The sequence below is a fragment of the Brassica napus genome, chromosome C9, assembly GCF_020379485.1.
Source record: "Brassica napus cultivar Da-Ae chromosome C9, Da-Ae, whole genome shotgun sequence".
Lineage (NCBI taxonomy): Eukaryota > Viridiplantae > Streptophyta > Magnoliopsida > Brassicales > Brassicaceae > Brassica > Brassica napus.
The window spans coordinates 26027673-26043045 of NC_063452.1; the positions used below are offsets into that span (position 1 = coordinate 26027673).

Consider the following 15373-nt stretch of genomic DNA (forward strand, 5'->3'; position numbering starts at 1 on the left):
TAAGGGAGATAAACAAAAAGAAGTGAGCTCGCAGTCCGGCATGGAGGAGCGCGGACGGGAGGCTACGTCCACACGTGCTGGCACCCAGCGGGAAAAGAGTGTTTCTCGTGAGGCTTTGGGTGTGGCTGTGGGCGAGATTGGTGAGAAGTTCGAGAGGGTCGAGCATACCGTCACCAAGCTGGAGAGTGTTGTGTTCGGTGGGCTTGAGGAGGTCAAGCAAAATGCTGCCGACTTAGACTCTCGGTTCATTCGACTCGAGGAGTTGATGACGGGATCCATCCAGGCCTTGCGTGATGACATCGAGGGGATGAAGGCACGCTTTACTGCGATGGAGGAGGATGTCGTGCTGGTCAAGAGAGTAAGCGCGAACGTTGGAGCCGTTGGAGGAACCAGTATTGGTAAAGTTGAATTTTCGAAACCAAACTAGTTCAACGGTGTGCGGGATGCCAAGGAGGTCGAGAATTTCCTTTGGCAGATGGAGATATACTTCGACAATCTCAACTTGGTGGCTGAGAATGCGAAGGTGAAGGCCGCGACGTCTTACATGTCGGACACAGCCATGATGTGGTGGCGAAGGAAGCATTCCGAGATCGAGCAAGGGACATGCCGGATCGATACTTGGGATGATTTCAAGAAAGAATTGAAGCTGCAGTTGTACCCGGAGAACGTCGTGTATGAGGCCCGCAAGAAGTTGAGGGAACTTCGACAGCGTGGCTCGATCAGGGACTACTTGAAGGAGTTCACAACACTCATGCTTCAGATTACGAGCATGACCGCGGAGGATCTTGTGTTTTACTTCACCGATTGACTGCAAGCTTGGGCCAAGCAAGAGTTGCAGCATCGGGGAGTCAAGACGGTAGACGAAGCCATTGCAGTGGCTGAGTCGCTGACAGACTTCCGCACCTCTGGTCCGTCTGAGTCCTCAAAGAAGAAGGAGCAGGTCGTGGCCAAAGGTGGGGGAGCGAGACGGGATACTTTCCGATCATCCAAGTCAAGGAGTTTTGGGAGGGGTGCTCGTCGGGAAGACTTTGAGGCGAGGAAGAAGTCTTTCGTTCCTAAGGGAGGATGCTTTGTGTGCAAGGGGCCACATGCGATGAAGGACTGTCCGAAGATGGGATCCTTGTCCGCAATCATGGAGAGTCGGTAAACCGAGACTCCAGAAGAGGAACCAAGAAAGTTGGGGTCGTTAAAGCTACTGAACGCCCTGAAGGCTAACCCGGTGGTGAAGCCAACAAGCAAGGGACTCATGTATGTCGAGGCTCAGATCAATGACAAACCAACCCGAGTGATGGTGGACACGGGCGCCACTCACAACTTCATGGCGATAGACGAAGCTGTGAGACTTGGCGTCAAGTGGTCCACGAAGGACGGTTGGATGAAGACGGTGAACGCCAAGGCTCAACCCGTTAATGGGATAGCCCGAGGGGTCAGGATGAAGTTGGGAAGCTGGAGCGGTCCGGTGAACTTCTCAGTCATTCCTATGGACGATTTCAAGGTAGTCTTGGGTATGGACTTCATGAGACAAGTCTCCGCCATACCCATGCCTGCATTGAGCTCGGTATGCATTCTCGAGAAGGGTTCACCGTGCATGATTCCAGCCTTAGAGGAAAAAAAACCGATGGGACGAGGCAACTATCGGCGATGCAGCTCACCAAGGGGGTGAAAAAGGGTGAACCCACGTTTTTGGCTATGATGAAGGTGGAGGATCAGCCCAAGAACGTGGAGTCCATCCCACAAGTCATCGAGAAAGTCCTTGAGGAGAACAAGGACGTGATGCCGGCAAAGTTGCCCGAGAAGTTACCACCGAGGAGGGCGCTGGACCATCAGATCGAGTTGGAGCCAGGAGCCAAACCACCATCTATAGAACCTTATAGGATGGCTCCATCCGAGCTGGAGGAATTACGGAAACAACTCAATTAGTTGTTATCAACGGGGAAGCTGAGACCGTCGAAGGCACCTTATGGCGCACCGGTTCTGTTCCAAAAGAAGCACGATGGTTCGTTGAGAATGTGCGTGGACTACCGGGCCCTTAATAAGGTGACTATCAAGAACCGTTATCCTATCCCGCTGATCGCAGATTTGTTTGATAGACTTGGTGGGGCTAAAGTCTATACGAAGATGGACTTGCAGAAGGGTTACTATCAAGTCCGTATAGCGGAAGGAGACAAGCCAAAGACTGCGTGCATAATGCGGTATGGGTCGTTCGAGTGGTTGGTGATGCCATCCGGTCTTACAAACTCCCCAGCCACATTTTGCACCTTGATGAACCAGATCCTACCGCCCTACTTGGATCGGTTCGTGGTGGCATACTTCGATGATATCTTTATCTACAGCAACTCAATGGAGGAGCATGTGGAGTACTTGCGGACTGTATTCCGGGTTCTCCGCCAGAACTAGTTGTTTGTGAAGCGAGAGAAGTGTACGTTTGCCACCGAGGAAGTCCAGTTCCTTGGCCATGTTATCGGCCATGGAAAGCTGAAGATGGATGAACCAAAGGTTAAGGAAATTATGGAGTGGGAGGCCCCGACCAAGGTAACGGAGTTGCGATCTTTCCTTGGTCTGGTCAACTACTATCGTCGGTTCATCGAGAGATATTCAAGGAAGGCGGCACCACTGACGGACCTTCTCAAGAAGGGGAAGACATGGGACTGGTCCGGACGTTGCCAAGAAACCTTCGAGGAGCTGAAGACGGCGGTAAGCCAGAAATCTGCCCTTGCCTTACCCGACTTCAGTCTCTCGTTCGAGTTACACACGGATGCCTACAACTTTGCCATCGGAGGAGTGCTGATGCAAAATGGTCATCTGATATTTGCCTTTGAGAGCCGCAAGCTCAATGAGACTGAACGGCGGTACACGGTTCAAGAAAAGGAGATGACCGCGATAGTCCATTGCTTATGAGTTTGGAGACACTATCTTCTTGGGTCACATTTATTAGTCAAGACGGACAATGTGGCAACGAGTTACTTCTAGACCCAGAAGAAGCTATCCCCGAAGCAGGAAAAATGGCAAGACTTCCTGGCCGAGTTCGATTATACTTTAGAGTACAAGCCAGGGAAGGTGAATGTGGTGGCCGATGCACTAAGTCGGAAGGCGGAGCTGGCAGCGATGAACCAAGTCGAGGGGACCATTTATGGCTCGAATCCGAGAGGGGCTGGAACGTGATCCAGTCGCTAAGAAACTGGTGAAGCTATCCAACCAAGGGAAAGTGCATCGATTTTGGGTAGAGGACGGGCTACTCTACACCAAGGGTCATCGACTCTATGTCCTGAAGTGGGAAAGTCTTCGACGAGACATCATTCGGGAGTGCCATGATACCCGATAGGCGGGCCATCCGGGACAGAAGAGAACAATGGCACTTGTGGAAGCTGGATACTACTGGCCACGGATGAGGGATACCGTGGAGCTTTATGTGAAGACTTGTCTAGTATGCCAACAAGACAAGTCAGAAAACAAGCAGTCCGCGGGATTGCTACAGCCACTTCCGATCCCAGAGCGACCATGGGACTCGGTTTCGTTTGATTTCATCAGTGCGTTGCCTAAGTCTGAAGGGCTTGGATCCATCCTGGTGATTGTGGATCGATTCTATAAATATGGGACGTTCGTGGCTTGTGATCGGGACTGCACTACGGAAGAGGCAGCAAGGGCGTTCTTCAAGAACGTGGTAAAGCTTTGGGGACTGCCTCGGAGAATTGTGAGTGACCGGGATCCCCAGTTCACTGGGAGTTTATGGACGGAGCTGTTAAAGATGCTTGGAACAGAATTGAGTTTCTCAACAAGCTTTCACCCACAATCTGATGGACAGACCGAGAGGGTGAATGCCTTGCTTGAGAGTTATCTCCGCCACTTTGTGAGCGCTAACCAACGGGACTGGGCGAAGTTGCTGGACATAGCTCAGTTCTCTTACAACCTTCAACGCAGTAAGGTGACGGGACGAAGTCCCTTTGAACTCACAACGGGACAACAGCCATTGATCCCGCATACCTTGGCTGCACCAAGCACTGAAGGGAAGAGTCCAGGGGCGTTCATAATGGCTAAGCAGTGGGAAGAACATGCTGATCTTGCCCGAGCATGTTTGGAGAAGTCCCGAAAGCGGATGAAGAAGTGGGCAGATGAGAAGAGACGGCCTTCAGAGTACTCAGTGGGCGACCTTGTACTTATTAAATTACTTCCACAACAGTTCAAGGCATTCCGGAGCCTACACAAAGGCTTGATCCGGAGGTACGAAGGGCCGTTCGAGATAGTTGGGAAGGTGGGGAAGGTTTCCTACCGACTTGACCTACCGGATACACTTAAGATCCACCCGGTCTTTCATGTGAGCATGCTGAAGCCGTACCATGCTGATGAGGACGACCAAACCCAAGGAGTTTCAACTCGAGCACCACCCGTGCTGACTAAGTCTTATGACAAAGAGATCGAAGAAGTTCTGGCGTCCAAGGAAGTGAGGAAGCGAGGAGTCCCGAGACAGACCTATTTTCTCATCAAGTGGAAGGGACTGCTGGAGGCAGAAGCAACACGGGAACCGGAAGAGAACTTGTGGCAATTCCAGGATGCACTGAAAGCATACACGGCGACGAGGGCGTCACCGGCTTAGGTGGGGGAGGATGTCACGCCCCAACTTTTTGAAGCAAGAACGGGTCGGGACCGCGAGGTTTAAACCGACCTTACTTAGAATTTTCTTAACTCCTAAGCTTTTGTAAAATATTATTAAGAAGTGTGTAGAAAGCTTAAGTGTGAAGCTACTTAAGGGGAGGGTACTTCACCATGAAGTTACTTCATAGGATGGAAAAGATCTGAGCCGTTAGATCGGTTTAATCTGATCCGTTCGTTAAGGAGGTGAACTTGTATAAATATGGGTGATAGCCTCATTTGTAAGATACCAAGTTTCTAATAAGAAAACACTTTATAAGCTCTGGCCTCTCTCTAAAACGTCACTCTCTCTCTCTCTCTAAGTACTGATCGAGTTGTCTGAAAGGCTGACTTAGCAAATCACAAGGTGAAAGGTGCTAAGGCCGCACGTCCTGATTGCTGTGAAGAAATCAGTCCGTGACACAAGGGTCACATACATTGGAATGCTTCGTAAGAAGAAGCAATATAATCATTCGTCTCTTTGACTCCCATACATGCAACATCAGCTACCATTTCACCGGTTGCTGGATTGTTAACCTGCCGAGAAAGACTATATGATGTCAGCATCACCAAAAGAGTAAGTTTTAAATCAAGAGGCAGAGCAGGATGTATGACCTTGATTGTGGTTTTGTCATACGAATCAATCCACTTTCCTCCTATTAGACCTTGTGTTCGTAAGAGATCTGAGTTCCTGAGATTCTCGGAAACGCTTTGTGCATCCATACTCATCTGATAATCAATTGAATTGACAAGTAGCAAGTTACGATTCGAATTCCCCAGCCATGTTCAACAACTACCATAGTAAGCTATACGAAAATACGATCAAAGGAGATGAAACAGCCGCTGCTAATTGGCAACTACGAATACTATTATTTCTTTTGATTATCGACACCTATATCAGTCAGCGATATGAAGAAATCTCTCGATCATTTCTTTGCGAGGATACAATAGCGATTGAATATGACAAATGTACGAGAAGTAAGTCAATACTGAAGAAACGGTTGACAATGGTGAACCTGCCGAGACTGAGAAGAGACGAGGAGGGAAGCACGTAACGAGACGATCCTTCGGCAACCGACGATGGCTACACGCGCTGCAGCTCCGACTAAGATTGATTTCAATCGAACAAGACGACGACGAGTGTACAGATCAGATGAGTATAAAATATCTTCTTCGATCAGATGAGTATAAAATATCCAAGAGAGGAACCATATCGGAGATGATTCGTTTCAGTCGAGAAGCGGACTCCGATTCTCTTGTCGTCGAAGAAGATTCGACGGGAAGCAAGAGAGAGCGACGCGTGTCCTACAAGAAGTGTCTCTTCTGTCGATTGATTAAGAGACGTTGCTTAAGGTAATTGGTGTTTTCCTTTTTTTAATCCTAATAACACTAAGAGACGAGTTTAAGCAACCGCATTAATGATGCTCTTAAGATGATAACACATATGAGAAAAGTTTCTCAAACTACTGTTGACCATTTCTTCTTGGAGGTACGTCCCTCTTCTTTTTCATGCTTCTATCTTCCTTTTCTATTTCTTTTTATTATTTTTAAGATGAGAGACGAGGTGAGAGACTCTCATTGCTCATGCCCTTACTAATTAAATTCACAAAACTAGCTTATTTGCTTCTTGTGTCTTTGTCTAATGATTTTTTAAAATAATAAAAATATAAATAGGAAATAAAATCTAATACTCCTTCTGTTTCATAATAAGTGTCATTTTAACATTTTTTCTTGTTACAAAAAAAATGTCACTTTACAATTCCAATACAAATTATACTTATTTTCGGCTGAAAATTAATTGAAAATTGCATTAATTTTATAAATAATTTTATTTATCTCAAATACTATTGGTCAGAGAGATATAATTAATAACAACTTACATATATTTCCGTCACTTTATTAATCTGTGTGAAAAATGTCAAAGTGACACTTATATAGAAACGGAGGGAGTATATCGGCTATTCTAGTGGTATGTGCATGCTAGCGTCGTTGATATGTCGTTAGACAGATTCAAAGCTGCATAATGTATACTGTTATTGATAAAATTAAAATAAACAAGTACAATAGATATGTTTTGAAATAGAGTTAAAGAATTCACAAATAGAGAGGATCTACAAAGTGGAGGCAAAGGGTTTAGGTTACGAGGAAGAGGAGTACAATTAAGAGGATTAGCCAAAGCCAAGAAAGCTCTTCCATGATAACTTTTCCTCTGTCAGTTTCCCAGTCAAAGCACTGCACCATTATCCCAATTGCCATTCCTATTAAGATATAACCTAGATGTGATCCAGGACATCCTCTTCTTCCAGCACCAAACGGGAGAAAATTAAGTACCTTATCCCTTCTCTCCTCCTCTTCCCTTAGTAACCTCTCTGGCTTAAACTCATCAGGATCTTTCCAAGAATCAACATCTCTCATCACTGCATAAGCATTGAAAACAATTGGTGTGCCCTTAGGTATGTAGAACCCTCTGATCTTACACCCTTGTTGAAACTCCCTTGGCAAGATAGCCCCCGGTGGGTGTAATCTTAGGGACTCCTTGCTGACCGCTTGCAAGTAAGGGAGTTTTGGTAGATCAGTTTCTTGGATCAACCTTGTTTTTCCTACCACGGAGTCGATTTCTTCTCTCAATGTCTCAAGAGTCTTATGGTTGTTGAGGATTTCAGCCATTGCCCATTGTGTTGATTTAGAAGAGGTGTCACCGGCTCCAAAGAAAAGCTCGTTTCGATTAGGATGAGATAAATACGCAAATCAACAGAACATATTAATAATAAACTAAAATTTATTAAATTAGTTATGTTAATTATATATATATATATATATTCAATTTTGCTAAAAGTTTGTTATTTATTAATTTTAATACTAATTTTCTTATCCAAAACCAAAACTAACTAAACTAAGCAACACTTAATGCTCTAGCCTAGTTTGGATTCTCAATGAAATATCACACTCATCAACAAGGGGATTAGACATTTACACTACAAGAAAGAAGGTTTTTTCTGACCGAACTTCTGACCGATATTTTTTTGGTCGGAAATTTCCGACAGATTTCCAACAGAAATCTGATTTGGTCAAAACTTTCCGACGGCTACAAAGTCGACAGAAAACGGTCAGAAATTTCCGACCGTTTTCCGACGACAATAATTTAAAATATTATCCGTCCGAAATCTGTCAGAAATTTCCGACCGAACACAGTCGTCGGACATCGGTCAGAAATTTCCAACGGATTTCTAACCAAAATTCGAACGTTTTTATAGCCGTTGGAAATCGGTCAGAAACGGTCAAAAATCCGTCAGAAATTTGTGTTTAAATATCAGAACGCCGGTCCTGGCTCATTCACAAATTCAACTATAAAAAACAATTCTCTACAATACAAAATGTCTTCCTCAAATCATAATGAATATTTTAGGTCTTGGATGGATCACAATCATCAAGATCCATCTACTGGACTTTTGACCAAAGAGTTTGCGGAAGGTCTTCAACAATTCATGTCATTTGCCTCAAACCAGCCGAGGACTTTGGAAACGGGTAAGATGTACTGTCCTTGTCCAATTTGTCAAAATCGTAGATTTGGTACAGTTAGTGGTGTATGGAAGCACTTATATAATAGAGGATTTATGGCGGGTTATAAAGTGTGGTATTCGCATGGTGAAACTGATTCTATGGTGAATTTCGGTAGTGCTAGTGAAGAAAATAACATGGGGGGGGGGGTGGGGGGTTAGGAGAACAACAAGGTGGCTTAGATGAACATATATGAACTGTTCAAATGGTTGAAGATATGTATAGAGTAGAGGAACCAAACTTTGAAGCGTAGAAATTTTATGATATGTTAGATGCAGCAAAACAGCCGTTATATGATGGTTGTAGAGATGGTTTTGTGAAAGATATATTGCCGGAAGATAACCTTTCACCAGCCACCTATTATGAGATACAAAAATTAGTTTTAGGGTTGGGTTTGCCCTATCAAATGATAGATGTTTGTATCGACAACTGTATGCTATACTGGAAAAGGGATGTTGATCGTACTAGTTGTCGATTTTGTCACAAACCACGGTTTCAAAAAACAAGTCGAAAGACTAAAATCCCGTATAAGAGAATGTGGTACTTGCCAATAACAGACCGACTAAAGAGGTTATACCAATTCAAACATACCGCCGAGGCTATGAGATGGCATGGTGAACACAACAGCAACAGAGAAATTGCTCATCCATCAGACGCAAAAGCCTGGCAACATTTTCAGTCAGTGTATCCTAATTTTGCATCTGAGAGAAGAAATGTTTACCTTGGATTAAGTACGGATGGATTCAACCCGTTCGGAAGCCATGGGAGACAATATTCTCTTTGGCCAGTTATTGTAACACCATACAATTTACCTCCATCATTGTGCATGAAACGAGAGTTTCTCTTTCTCACAATTCTAGTTCCTGGTCCTGCGCATCCTAAAAGATCCATTGATGTCTATTTGCAACCATTGATTCATGAGTTGAAAATGCTATGGGCCGAAGGAGTTGAAGTGTATGATATATCTGCTAGGCAGAATTTTATAATGCGTGCAGTGCTTATGTGGACCATAAGTGACTTTTCCGCATACGGAATGTTATCTGGATGGACAACACATGGAAGATTAGCGTGTCCCTACTGTCAAGATAACACAGATGCGTTTCAACTGAAGAATGGAAGGAAGACATGTTGGTTTGATTGTCATAGACGATATCTACCCCATGACCATCCGTATCGAAAAAGCACCACTTTGTTTACTAAGAACAAAAAGGTGTTTGATGATCCGCCACCAGAAATAGATGGAAAATCTATCCTGACTCAACTCAGAGATTTTGGTGTGGAATCGACAGCTAAATGTGGGGGAAATGGGCATGATCCAGTTTATGGATATGGCGAAAATCACAACTGGCACAAGAAAAGTATTTTTTGGAAGTTGCCGTATTGGGAGAACCATCTACTTAGGCATAATTTAGATGTGATGCATATAGAGAAGAATATCTTTGACAACATCATGAATACCATTCTTTGAGGTGTGTTGCCTTCTTTGCTGGTTGGTACAACCCGATCGTTGAATATGGTGTACGAATTGACGAGTTCAGAGTAACATCAGTTCATTCCAGAAGAAGTCTTGCAAACTATGATCCGTTCATTCTGGCTTCACAAGCTGATCAAGTAACTTATATTCGCTATCCTCGTGTGAGGAATAAACAAGACCCTTGGGTCACCGTGACCCATATAACTCCACGGGGGAAATTGGAAGGAGTTTCGGATACGGCTGCGATGCAACAATCCTCGAGCAATGCCATGGGTGATCTTCATGTTGATGGCACAGAAATCGATCTTGTTGTTGATTTTACTGGTGTAGGTGACAACCAAGTAATCTCAGATTCGGAGTCGGAGAACGGAGAATTCAACGAAGACTCAGTTTCGTCAGAATATTCGTCTAATTCGGATTAATTAAAACTTTTATAAGTCAGAAAGATATTATATATTTTGTAATGTTTAAGAGAAAATATTTTTAGTAAGTCTGAGTACTTTTAAATAAAATATTTTTCATATGTTTTATTTTATTTTAATGAATGTCTCAAAGCGAATTTTTTTTAAAAAAAAATATTCAATATTTTGTTAAAACTTTTTATAAGTTAGAAAGATATTATATATTTTGTAATGTTTAAAAGAAAATATTTTTTAGTAAGTCTGACTACTTTTAAATAAAATATTTTTCATATACTTTATTGTATTTTAATGAATGTTTCAAAGCGGAATTTTGTTTTAAAAAAAAATATTCAATTTCTGACGGATTTCTGACCGGTTTCGGTCGGAATTTTCTGACCGGTTTCCAACCATTGTTGCGGTCGGAAAGGGTTTTATACATCCAGAAACGCATTAACCCTAATCCGTATCCTCCCCCTCTAGACGAAATCGCCTCCTTGTTTCATCCCCATCTCCGTCGATCTCCCCCTCCGTTCTGCATCGCTCTCCCCCTCCGTTCTCCGTTGATCTCGCCGTCCCTTCATTCCGATCTCTCTCCCTCTCTCTCTCTCTCGAAAATCTCAGCCGAAAGATGTAAGTTGTATGACTTTCGTTTGTTTAGTTTAGGTTTTAGGGCAAATGATTTCTCGTTATGATGATGATAGATAGCTTCTTGTCCTGCTTCGTCTGAATGCTTGATTATCGGTTTTGATTATGGCAAAAATTCCCGTCTATGATTTTGATAGATTCTTGGTCTTCTTCGTGTGAATGAATCATCGGTTTTGATTTTGTCAAATGATTTTCCGTGTATGATGTTGATAGCTTCTTATAGGTTGTGGGAATTAAAACTCTAAAAGTACATAGATTTTGGTCGGTTATGTTGTTAACTCTCTGTCAAAAACATTTCAATTCTTGTTCTAAGTGTTAATTTTTTTGACTCGAGGTCTTATGCGGATTTTCTCGCCGGTTCTTTTCCATCTTCCTCATCTGCTGGTCTGGGTTCCCCGGCTACACAAGGAACAAGTGTCCCTCAGCCACAGCCAGCATCAATCATCGAGGATAGGTTACTGAATGAGTTGTTGGTGGCACCAGGACGAGAGTTGCTTCCTAAGCTGAGCCCCAATGGAGAACCAAATACTAGCTGGTAAATTTTTAATTCTTTATCTAATCATTTCTATTTTGCTATGTGCTTATGTATTCATTGTTATAGGTTTACGCGAAGCAATCGCAATGCAATTTGCAAGTCGATTTTGAAGTGCTTTCACAGTCTCCTTGAGTTGCCTTATCCGACGTATGCACATGTTCCATTAGAAATTCAGAAGATGTGGCTCCTTTCATTTGCGGTAATGTCTTTTTGTAATGTAAATGTCCGCTTGGTTACAGATTAATTTCGACTTATGCATATGTTTGTTGTGTTTGCATGTTCATTGCAGCAAGATTGGAACTGGGACCCTGCTTTCACCAATGATGTGCGGACAGCCTTTAATTTTCAGGCTAGAAAGCAGTACACGAGCAACGTGACTGAGTGGAAGAAAAGTCGAGGCTGAAGAAGGATAAACCCTTATGTCTGAATCAAGATGTGTGGGAAGGGTTTAACGCCTATTGGCAGCTCGATGCTACTGCACATATTGCAGCTACCAATTATGTTAATAGAAGAAGCAAGCGTGGTGGAAAAGGTGAAGCAGTACACAATGGTGGTGCTAAGACACGAAAGGAACGTGAGATAGAAATGGTAAGCGGTATCTTATTTTTTTCAATTTTATTAATTTCATCATATACATTGAACTGATACTCTTATATCATTTCTGTGTTTATTGGAAGACTGCTGAAAGGGGTGGTGTGCCACCAGATTGGTTAGAATTGATGAGGGATATGCACACCAATAAACAAACCGGTGAGGTGCAAGATCCTGTTGCGAGAGAGCTGTTGGCAACTCTGAGTAAGCTGAAGGAGGACAAATAAGCACAACTTCAGCAGTCTCAGTTGTCTGCGAATGATGGATCTACAGCTTCTAACATGCTGTCCCGCGAAGTGATCAACCAACTGGTTCTCGAGGTATGTCTACTTTATGTGGTCAGTTGTTATTTTTTTTCTCCAGCCAATAACTTAGAATTTTAGGATTCGTTCTCAAGCTTCTAATATAGGTTTGGTTTCACTTCGGTAGAACTGTCAGTTTGAATTCAGTTAAGGGTTGTGTGACTTTGTATATAGAAAAACAGAAACCGAGCCAGTTTATTTCTTCTTCAGTTAGATTTTGGATCAGTTACTTCAAATCCAGCTGCTTGAATGTTAACATGTTATATTTATAGTTCTTATAAAATTTTAAAATCTTTCTACTCTTCTTTTGTAGAATGTTCCTATTAAGAAGGGTCGTCGGTATGGTATCGGTCGTACCTCCGAAGCTATCTCAACCTCATCATCTCAGCTCTCTGTTTCTTCCTCGAGTATTGTTCAGTACATGGAGCGGATGAAGACGGAGCTTGATGAAGAGCGGACAAAACGTCAAGCTATTGAGGAACAGCTTTGTCGCGTGACCGTTTTCATTTCCAACTTTTGCCCCGAGCAGTTCTCTGCAACTCAAACCCAGCCGGACTCTGCAACCCAAAGCCCCGACGATCGATGTTTCTAGTAAGGAAGTTTGGTTTTTTTTTACTTGTTGGAACTTTGCCAACCGTTTTGGTATGTTTTTTTTTACTTGTTTTGGTGTGATTAATCATTTTGGTATGTTTGTACAATCTATGACCATGTAAATTAATTACTTTATCGATGTATGTTTGTTTTTAACTTTGCAAATTTTTTTATAAAAATTCGAGTTTTAAAATTCACAATCGAACTACCATTTCAATATTTTATATTTCCAACCGAAATAAGCGTTTTTGACCGATGAACCTGTCAGAAATATCCGACCGAACTACCCGTCAAAACTTTCTGACCGTATTTTCCGTCAAATATTTCTGACCGTAATTTCTGTCAAAACTTTCCTACCGCGAATTTCGTCAATATTTTCTGACCGAAACACCCGTCAAATGTTTCCGACCGCTGCTATGGTCAGAAGTTTCTGACCGATATTTCTGACGGACTTTCCGTCGGAAATTTCCGACCGTAATAATTCGTCGGTTTTCAGTCAGATATATCTGACCGTTTCTGACCGCTAAAACATTTCTGACCATATAGATCTGACGGTCAGATCCGTCGGAAATCCGTCAGAGCAGGCCATTTCCGACAGTTTTCCAACGGATATGACAGTCAGAAATTACTGATTTTCTTGTAGTGTTAACGCTAGTAACGCCTTGATATGGTTCCTAGTGATCTTATAGTCTGCATTTCCGTCTCGATAAGCTGCTAACAATGTGTCCATAATTTCACTACTTTGATGGTCATCCACTTTCCTTTCGTATTTCAAAATAATATTTTCAAGGAACTCGTCAAATCTGTATGAAACATTCATTACCTCCTTTTTAAATGGTGAGAACCCGAGCTTCTCAAGCGGCTTACGCAATACTTGTTGCAAAAAAATCTTCTTACTCAATGCACTGAACTCTAGATTAAGCTCAAAGACAAGGCCGGTCCTGGGCAAAGTTTAACGAAATATTTACCTTAAGCTCCCAAAAATTTTGAAAATAATTATATAGAAAAAAACCCCCTAAAAAATATTATTTAGGCCCCCAAATTTATCAAAATTTTTTTTAAGATGAAATCTTTAATAAATCGCCTACAGCCCCCTAAATCTTAGGTCCGGCCCTGCTCAGAGACTTTCACATCATTGTTCTCCTCAGAAAAAACTCATTCGCAGTGTCATATTACCAAGGATACTGTTAACGAGTCTCAATGCTATGTTTCTTCATCGCCTTATCGAGCAGATTTCCGTATTCTATCTCGACTGCACGAACCCCTCGTGACCGCTCCATGGCCTGGGGTCCGAGCATATTAGTGGTGATGCCCTTCTTCATGAACTTCCAGCAATCTCCATAGGGAGCTTTGATGAAGCCGTGGGCTCCAAACACGAGGCACTCATCGATCCCAATAGGACCATGGGAAGAAGACAAAGATGAAGCTATTTTCAAAGTCAACGCTGGTCATTGCTTCCATAGTTGTGTTGGACTTTAATTAATTAATGGAAGTTTCAGACAAAACGTGTCGGTTATGAGTCAACATATGCTTGATTAAAAGGTACCGCTTGAGTTAACGTATGCGTTGATTAAAAGCACAACTTGAGTCATTATATAAAGTGATCAAGTGTAATACGAGGAAAAAAAAAAAGAAGAGAGAAGATTACTGAGAATAAATTGGATTTAATCTTTTTTTTTTCATAACAAGTTTTTGAAGGAAAACTCAAAGTAAAGTTTGTTAGGGTTTCGGTACGGGTGTGTTGTACGGAGATCGATAGTTGTATTCTCAGGATAGACGTCTACGAAACTACACACACCATTGTAGGAACAAGCCTCTATCAAACAACAATCGGTTAAGAAGTGAGAAGAAGAAACATAATTATCTCGTAACTTCTTATAAAGGTTTATAAATCGAACAAGATTTATAAAAGTTTATAAACTCAAACGTATTGAGTAGGTGAGATTGATCTGCCATCTGTAATTTGGAGTAACAAGTTGCTCAAAAGTGAAGAAGAGGGAGATGAAACAGAGGACTTCTTAAGTTACATTTAGGTAAGATGGTGAATTATTGGATATCTGGTAGAGTAATAAGTGTATATGTCAGAAGTTAGTTGCAATACTCTTTATTAGATTAATAATTTGATTAAATAACTCGAAGGTGACAAGCTAAGATTAATATGGAGATTCGGGAATTTCTTTTCTCTTTGAAATGTGAGAAAGTTGATTTGCTCTGGATCTGCGTTCAACAGCGAGTTCCACACTTTGTTTAATATTAATAACAAAATAATAGTATATATTATGTGAACCACGTTTGAAACGCATGCCATAATTCAAAAAAAGGCAGTCAAACAATGTGTTGTTCAAATCCGGTCTATCAGATCTGAACATTTTCATAAATATTGTTTGGAGAAATTTTTTTGTGGGTTAACTACTTTTCTTCGAAATTCGATTCTGTCAAAATAATTCACACTAATAATGATTCTCATCATTGTGAATTAGAACCTCAACATTTCATTAATAATGATGTTTGTTTTTAATATATATTAAATTTATTCAAAAAAAAAATAACATTTTTACAACTAGTGCATCAGTTTAAAGAACTATGGAACTTTTATGCAAAGGATAGAAAATCGTGTGTCATCTTGTGGCAAACCACAGAGATAGACATG

The 15373-nt window shown here is 42.0% G+C and overlaps 1 pseudogene; it reads right to left on the reverse strand.

The window, feature by feature from the left end:
• Nucleotides 1–6589: 6589 nt before the first annotated feature.
• LOC106417120 lies at nt 6590–14315 on the reverse strand (annotated as a pseudogene).
• Nucleotides 14316–15373: the final 1058 nt, after the last annotated feature.